This window comes from Sceloporus undulatus, chromosome 4 (assembly GCF_019175285.1).
Source record: "Sceloporus undulatus isolate JIND9_A2432 ecotype Alabama chromosome 4, SceUnd_v1.1, whole genome shotgun sequence".
Lineage (NCBI taxonomy): Eukaryota > Metazoa > Chordata > Lepidosauria > Squamata > Phrynosomatidae > Sceloporus > Sceloporus undulatus.
Genome location: NC_056525.1, coordinates 231031793 through 231039954, shown reverse-complemented (window position 1 = coordinate 231039954; position 8162 = coordinate 231031793).

Below are 8162 nucleotides of genomic sequence, written 5' to 3'. Positions count from 1 at the left end.
CAAACAAAAACAATAAAATCAAACATGACTATCAATCTCCCTCCCACCCTAAAATACCATTAAAACAATTCCCAATAAAATGGTTAAGAAAATAAAACGAGATCAAAGTCCGGTGGGTACCGCTAAAAAAAATGAAGGGGAAATTCTGAGATCAGTTTGGGAAGGTCTGCCGGAAGTGATCCGTATTTATTGCTTTCTTAAAGGCCTCCAAAGATGTTATATGGTGAATCTCTTCTGGCAGGTCATTCCAGATTTTTGGAGCGGCAACAGAGAATGTCCTCTGGGAAGTCATCTTCAGTCTAGTTCTCTCTAACTGCAGTAGGTTCTTCCCAGAGAACCTGAGAGTGTGGGAAGGATTGTATGGGAGGAGGCATTCCCTAAGGTAAGCTGGGCCCAAGCCATGTAGGGCTTTATAGATAATGACCAACACTTTATACTGTGCCCAGAAGCTAATGGGCAGCCAGTGTAGGGATTTTAAGATAGGTGTAATAGAATCAAATTTGGAACTCCCTGTCACCAATCTGGCTGCCATATTTTGGACCAGTTGTAGCTTCCGAACGTGGCATGAGGTTTGCCCCATGTAGAGCGCATTGCAGAAATCGAGGCGAGAGGTTACTAGTGAATGTACAACCGTTTCTAGGTTTTCCCGTTCCAGGAAGGGTCGTAGCTGGCGAATCAGCTGAAGCTGATAATGGGCGCTCCTGGCTGTCGCAACCACCTGAGTTGACAGCTGAAGCGACAAGTCCAGGAGCACCCCCAAGCTACGGATACAGTCCCCATCCAGAACTGGAGAGCTTATCACCATACCCAGATTGGGATTGCCTATAACGAGTACCTCCGTTTTATTTGGATTCAATTTAAGTCTATTTTCCCTCATCAAATCCATTACTGACTTCAGGCAGTCATTCAGAGGGGAGATGCCTTCCTTGGTCACTGAAGCTGTCCGAGACATGGAGAAACAAATTTGGGTGTCATCAGCGTACTGATAACACCCCACTCCATGTCTGGATGATCTCACCCAGCAGCTTCATGGAAATGTTGAATAGCAAAACTGGAAAGGAACAACAGATAAGCCTTCCTCACCAGCTACCTCAACATGTAAAAGAACATATACATAAATGTATGGATGTACAGATCTACACATTTGGTCACCAAAATGAAAATTGTAAGAAAGGTAGAGGCTAATAAAACCATCTTCCCTGGATGCATTTTGGAAAAAGGCTTCCAGTGGTCTCCAGAAGACTCAAATCCTTTTCTTCAGTTACACAAGGTTTACCTGACCTGGTTGTTAAACAATTGCCACGTGTAAATTGTCGGGTTTTGTTTTGAAAATGTGACAATTTGTTTTAAAAATTGTTGAACTGCTCTATTTTTCATGTTATTTCTGGTATCAGATTTTCTGTTAATGAAGTAATGCCCAGGAACATATTTATTTTGTTAAATCAGGTATACCTGTATCCAGCATCTGGTTTCCCACAGTGGTCAACCAAATGATACCATTGAGGGCACAAGGAGGATGTGAAAGGAAGAGTACTTTTGTGAGTTGTATATTAGAAACTAGTACTGAATGGCACATTCCCCCCTGAACCTGGAAGTCTTTTATACTTGTACTGAGTAGTAGTGTCCCACAAATATACCTGTACTCAGTAGTAGCGTCCACGAATACAGTATATGCAATCTCCTTTTAAAGCCATGAAAGCTATAAGCCATGAGAACAGCCCAGAGCAACAAATTGGATAATTTTTGTAGTGTGACAGTATTTAATTCTCCTGCTAGTACTGTGGGATAATCTCAAATTTATAGTATAATAAAATTATGGAAGTTGTACTCTAGCTCATCTGGAGGACCACACATTCTCCCTCCCTGTGACAGAGGCTTGTAGGTTCTCAGTGGTGCACAGAGAGAGAAGTGCCATGGAGTTCTTTGCACCATGGAGAATTTGAAAACTTCTCTCACAGGGATAGAGAATTTGTGGTCCGCCTGATAAATTAGAGTGCAACTTTCATAATCCCTCCCCATCGGCTACATTAAAAATGTTTCCTCTCTCCTATGGTATCATATTCAGATTATAGAAAGCTTTGTGAGGGTTCAAAAAGCAGGGCACGAGGGGACCATCCATTTAACTAAAGGAAATTACTACAACTTCAGTGCTTCCTATGGAGAACATAAAAGAGTCAAAGCAACTTTTGTTCCAGTTATCATGGCTAGTTAAATAGTGGCTCGGAGTATAATATAAAAATTACTCTGCTGAATTAGAGTTATCATCTCCTATTTCCCACAGTCCCAACCAGATCACCGTGAAGCCTGCAGAGAAATAAAGACTGCTTCCTCACAGCAGAAATAATCCAGTATGGCACTTTAACCATGCTCCATGCTATGGAATTTTGGGATTTGTGGTTTTGAGAGACTTAGCTGCCTCTGTCAGAGAGCTCTGGTGCCACAACAAACTACAGTTCATAGGATTTCATGGCATGGAGCCATGGCAGTCAAAATAATTTCAAACTAGATTCTTTCTGTAGTACGGATGTAGCCAAAATCTCATTCATTTTTATTTTCAAATGCTGGCTGTTTTTTGTTTTTACAAAAATGTTTGCTTCCACATGAAAAAGAAGTTTTTAGGGGAACATTAAAAGCTATTTAAGAAGGCAAGTTATATAATCTTGATGGTTTACTGAGCTTAAACAGAGAACTGGAAATCTTGGGAGCTCTAAGCGTGAAATTACAACATCTGTCAGGAGCAATCCCTGTTTGCAGAGACAGTCTGCTCTCTCTCATGTGAACTGAAGCATGATATAGCTATGGATGTGGCTGTCACTCAATGTGCACTTATATATGTAATTACAGAAAGCGTCTGGCTAGACTGGCATATGCACTAAAAGCAAATGCAGAAATTTGAAAAACAGACACATGGCATTTTTAACGGGGAACAAGAGCAATTGCCAATGAATTTTAAGTTTTATTATTCCAATCTGAATAAATGCCTGATCTAAATAAAATATTAGATACATCAGTTTTAGACATACATAAATACCAAATTCTCTCTGGATTGAAAGACGGGGCTCACCCCAGCTAGTATATTTTAAACAGTGTGTCAAAAACATGTTGATGATGACAAAGTATTGCTCGTGACTTGTTTTGGATACAGCATTTTTAAAGCAATTTGCAACAAGTAAGACAGAGGTGGGCAAAATGCAGAACACTCCTATGCCCCCCTCATCCATTTTATTTTTAAATTCAGAAAGGGTATTTGCCACCTGCTGGAGGCAAGTGTCAAAAATAATATTATCTTAGAGGATCTTGACAGAAAACAAAATGACTCCAGGATGGGGTAGGAGGCATTCTTACCTGATCCACTTGCAATGAGTTCTGTGGAAAATATGAGTGTTTTTAACTGTGCAAATCAAACTTCATGAAATTATTAGAACTTATACTCCCTGGCTCCCTCATTTTGCTACTAAATGATTTTATTTCTTACTGAAGAAGATTTCTGGAAGAAGATCGGTGCTACACAAAGTGCTGGTCCATGGATTGGTGATGGTCTGCAAGCTATTGGCAAAAAAAGAACAGGCCAATGGGCACAACTATGATACTGGTTAGGAAAAAAATTGCTGGTCTGCCACATCAGAAATCCTGAGCACCACAGTAGACCACTGGGTACTTGTTCGGATGGATTAGTTGCTGCTAGAAAAAGAATCCAGTAGAGAGCATACTTTGCTCCAGAGGAGTAGCATCTTGATCCAACCACTAGATTTAAACATACTTTTTTATAATTCCAAGTAATGGTTTCTGGGGGCTGATGAAGTCATTGGATAATCTGATGTCCCATCAAGAGATGACAAGATGTAGGACTTTGAGGTGACAGCTTCATCACCTGAATTTATGTGTCTATTCAGAGTATGGCCCTGTATATTTCCTTCTCTCAACAAGAGAACTGGGAGTACCACACTCCCACACCTCTACTTTAATAAAGTAATAATTGGGAGTGCTATTGGGTCCTGAGAACCTCAAAAGCAGGTTTAGGGTCTTGCGTGAAGCCTGAAGGCCACACTTTCTCCATATTGAGTATTGCTTTCGCACGTTTATGAGTAATTTTTGTCACCTATTCCACAAAGTAACATCTGGAAAGAATCAGGTGAAAAAGCTCTTTCCCATGCATTGTTGCATACAATGAATGCAGCATTTCACTAGAGCGACAAAGCACAGGTAAACTGAGATCATACAGCTGCCTTATGTAAAGTTTTACAAGAGTTAGATGAGGATGGCAACTTGCTTGATACAGAGATGGGTGAAAATTACAAAGTATTCTCTAGCCGTAGAAGAGGTACAGAATTTTGAGCCAGTCATATTGACTGGAAATGGTAACTCTGGTTAAGAAATTAGGAGACCAGACTGGCAAGGACAGCTATGAAAGTACTGGACAAGATCCTGAAGTCCCCATCACCATGTACAGATGCGAACTGAATAGTGAAATATGAAGAAAAATGGATATAAAGAAAATAAAACTCATTTGAGATGAGTGTGATGTGAAAATCATGGGGCGCCAGCATGCATAGAGGTTTGAGTGTTGGACTAAGACTCTGGAGACCAGGGTTTGAGTCCCACTCTGCCATGATACCCAATGGGTGATCTTGGCAAATCGCATGGTCATCAGCCTCGAGGAAGGCAAGGCACCTCTTCAGAAAAATCTTGCCAAATAGGCTTGCCTATTTGTTCAACATAAGTCAGAAGCTACTTGATGGCACACAGCAACAAGTGCTAGCATACTTTGGATAGCCAAGAAACAAACAAACTGAACTCACCTGGAAGCCAAGATGACCAAATTGAGGCCACGTCAATAGAAGGCATGGCTCAATTAAAAACTACAAAAATGTAGGAAAGTATAGGGCCTAGACTGAGGAAGACCACTGCAGTGGTTTGCACTCAGTCAGAAGGGCCTGAGCCTTGCAGGACCTGAGCAGAACAGTGGAGGGCAGGGGTTTCTTGGAGGTGTTCTCATCCACGGCTCTGCCCATGGGTTGAGGTTGACTTGAGGGCAGTTAAACAACTACTGTGGCTCTTTCAAAACCATATACTGAAGGGAATGTTCACAAATACATGGTCTATAATTGGTTCATGTCTGACACATGAAGGTGCACAAATTCCAGATCGCTCCCATTTTTCACATATCAGCTGAAACATTCCTTAAAACCAAGACAGTTTTAGGTAGATGACAACCCTCAAGTGTACCAGCAACCACTGTTTGAGAAATAAAGTGATTTACATGAGAGCTACAGGCGGGATTAAGAATCCTAGTTCCATGACTGAACTCCCTAGGCCTACATGCAGCCTCTGCTCCCTCTCCTCCAAATCACAATTCACTAGTAGACCTTAGAAATATGGAATTGCAATAGGATTTTTAGTTTGTTAAACCAGCCCTTCAGGACTTCTATAGTTATTTGCAATCAGCTATTACAAATTCTATACATTTTAGCATTCACTTTCTTTTGCACAGAACACTCTACAAGTAAATTTCCACTTTAACTGCCTTGGCTTAAGCCTAAAATAAAAAGCTATGGATGCAGTTCTAAGCCTGTTTAGCTAAGAGTAAGCCCAATTTAACTAATGGAGAACTATTCCTGGTTGTTGTTGTTGTTATTATTAGACTGGACTGTAAGTTGCTGCTGGCATAATGGATGACTTAAGCTTTAATACTTAAATCCAATCCTGTACTCTTCCGAGATCTCTGTAATTGTTTCAGTCTGTTTGTTCCCATGTTCAGTAATAATTAATTTACTATGGATTATGCCATCTTCACAGAACCCATTAATCACTTTTTGCTGAAAGGCCAAAACGATATACACAGAATTGCCCAAAGTTATCTCACTGCCCTAGGAAATTTATCACTCAGTATTACAAATAGTCCTTTCAGGGAACTCTTCAGTTTCCAGCAAAAGACCCTGACTGAGAAGGCACTGTTAGTTAAAAGAAAGAAAGATAAAGGATTTCTGCTGAAGGGTTTCGCCATTTCAGATCTTGTAATCAAATAAACTGGATATGGAATGGGACTATAATTATTTGGGTGGGATCGTTTGGTCATATGGTGGGAAATGGGCAGGTTGCATCCCAGCCAGACTATGTATGTTTAAGTTTAGCCCCAACTGTCTTCAATTGTATAAATAATAAATAAATAAATAAAAATAAATTAGGGCATTTTTCACCCCCAAGTAGCCAATGGCAACCACACCAGCAGACAGAAAAAACCTTAACTCAATTTAGCAATTCATGATTTTCAATGGAAGAAATAACCAAGCGCAATAGAACTGTGAAAACAGTCACACATACAATATAGAGATTGCCACAGTTAAGCCTATATTTAGCTCTCTGTCATTTTTAAATCAACAGGATAATGTATGAGTGTCAAATATATAAACAGGTACAGTAAATCACTTAAATGTTCTTAAGTCCATGTTAAGTCTACATTAGAAGTGAGGGGATGAGGGAGACGAGACACTATGGGTTTGGCTTACCCATTTAAAAAAATCTGAACCCGGAAATCCAAAAAACCCTAGCTTTCTTGCTAGAATGTGTACTGATTTACCAACAAATAGTCAGTTGCCTGTCTTTTGCGGATGGGCAGGAGGCGAAAAGAGGAGGGCTTTTGGAGGAGAGGAGTAGTCTAATTTAAAGAAAGTTTTGATCTGTAGCATATTTCCTTTTTTAAAAAAAAAGTCTTCTGATCTTTTTACTGACATTATGATGTGTTACCTTTCAGTGCACCTCAGCATTTAACATGTGCAATACTATTATCTTTGCCTCTCTTCCTCCTAATTTTGCAGTTTTCAAGCCAAATTGTAGAAAGGCTATTCTTACACAAGCTCAAAACCAGATTAACATCTCTACAGATGAGATGTAAAGAATGTGGGGGAAACTGCTGTTTTGATCCACAGTTAGAACGCTGCACAAAAATATAGAAACTACTATTAGTTGTTTTCAAAAAGAAATAACAAATATTTTTTTTTTCATATTGTAGTAGCAGTAGATATGTCTTTGCCTAAAGTTCGACAACAGCTAATCCCACCCATTTTTCTTGATATTTTATGCTTCAACTCCTGTGATCCTGACCCTGCTGTTGTTTCCAGTTTCTTTTACTACCTTCTGTTTGCTTTTCTTTTCGTTGTAGAAGACGTGAGGTCTCTTGGCCTTTTTTCTTTTCTTCAGGCAACTGAGAGGTAGAACAGCCGGCCTTTTCCTTTCCTCTTTTTGGTTCTCATGGATTTCACTAGGCCCTGTTCTTCTTCAGATGTGCAATGCTCACTTTCTGATGCTCCGGAATAAGTTGATTGGTCTGCATTGTTGCACTGAGGCCAAAGATTTGGCAGAGGTTTGTCCAAAACTATAGTATTCTGAATATGAACAGGAGAGGGCAATCCCAGCTCTTTTCTTTATTTTTGTTGCAATGTCTTGGTCCTATTGAATATTAAAGACATATAAAACAAAGAAGGTAAGGCTAGTTCCGATTCCATAACACACACTTCACAAATGATGACACAGTGCACATACCCAAATCTATAAGGGAATAGTTTTCACAAGGCCGTCAACCAAAAGGAAGCCTAGTTTTTTACCCTCGGTTGCTGGTTTACAGCTATTTCTTAAGTTGTTTCAAGATAACTAAGTTAATTTAAATTATTACTAAGCAGCAATTGTAATTCATGCTCTCACTCTGTGTAAATACAGCTGGGGATGCATAGTATACAAGAATCTGTTGTCCGAGCCACCCATGTTTAACCCCCCAACTGCAGTCTCTCTAGTAAAGGTTATTTTCTGTACCTATGACCACACATCACATTGTTAGCACTACAGTTAACAAAAACCAAGTGACTAAGACAGCATCCACATTGCAGAAATACTCCAGGTTGACACCACTTTAGCTGCCATGGCCTCAGTCTATGGAATCCTGGAATCTGTAGTTTTTGAGATATTTGCCCTTCTCTGTCAATGAACTTTGGTGCCACAAAAACTACAACTCAGAATTCCATGGCACTGAGCCTTGGACAGTTAAGGTAGTGACAAAATTGGATTATCTTCATGTGGGATGCAGCCAAGAACAGAGCCTTGGATAGTGACAGTTTGAAACTGCTCACAAAAAACTTGATTGAAAGAATGCAACCACAAAGTGGTTAGGA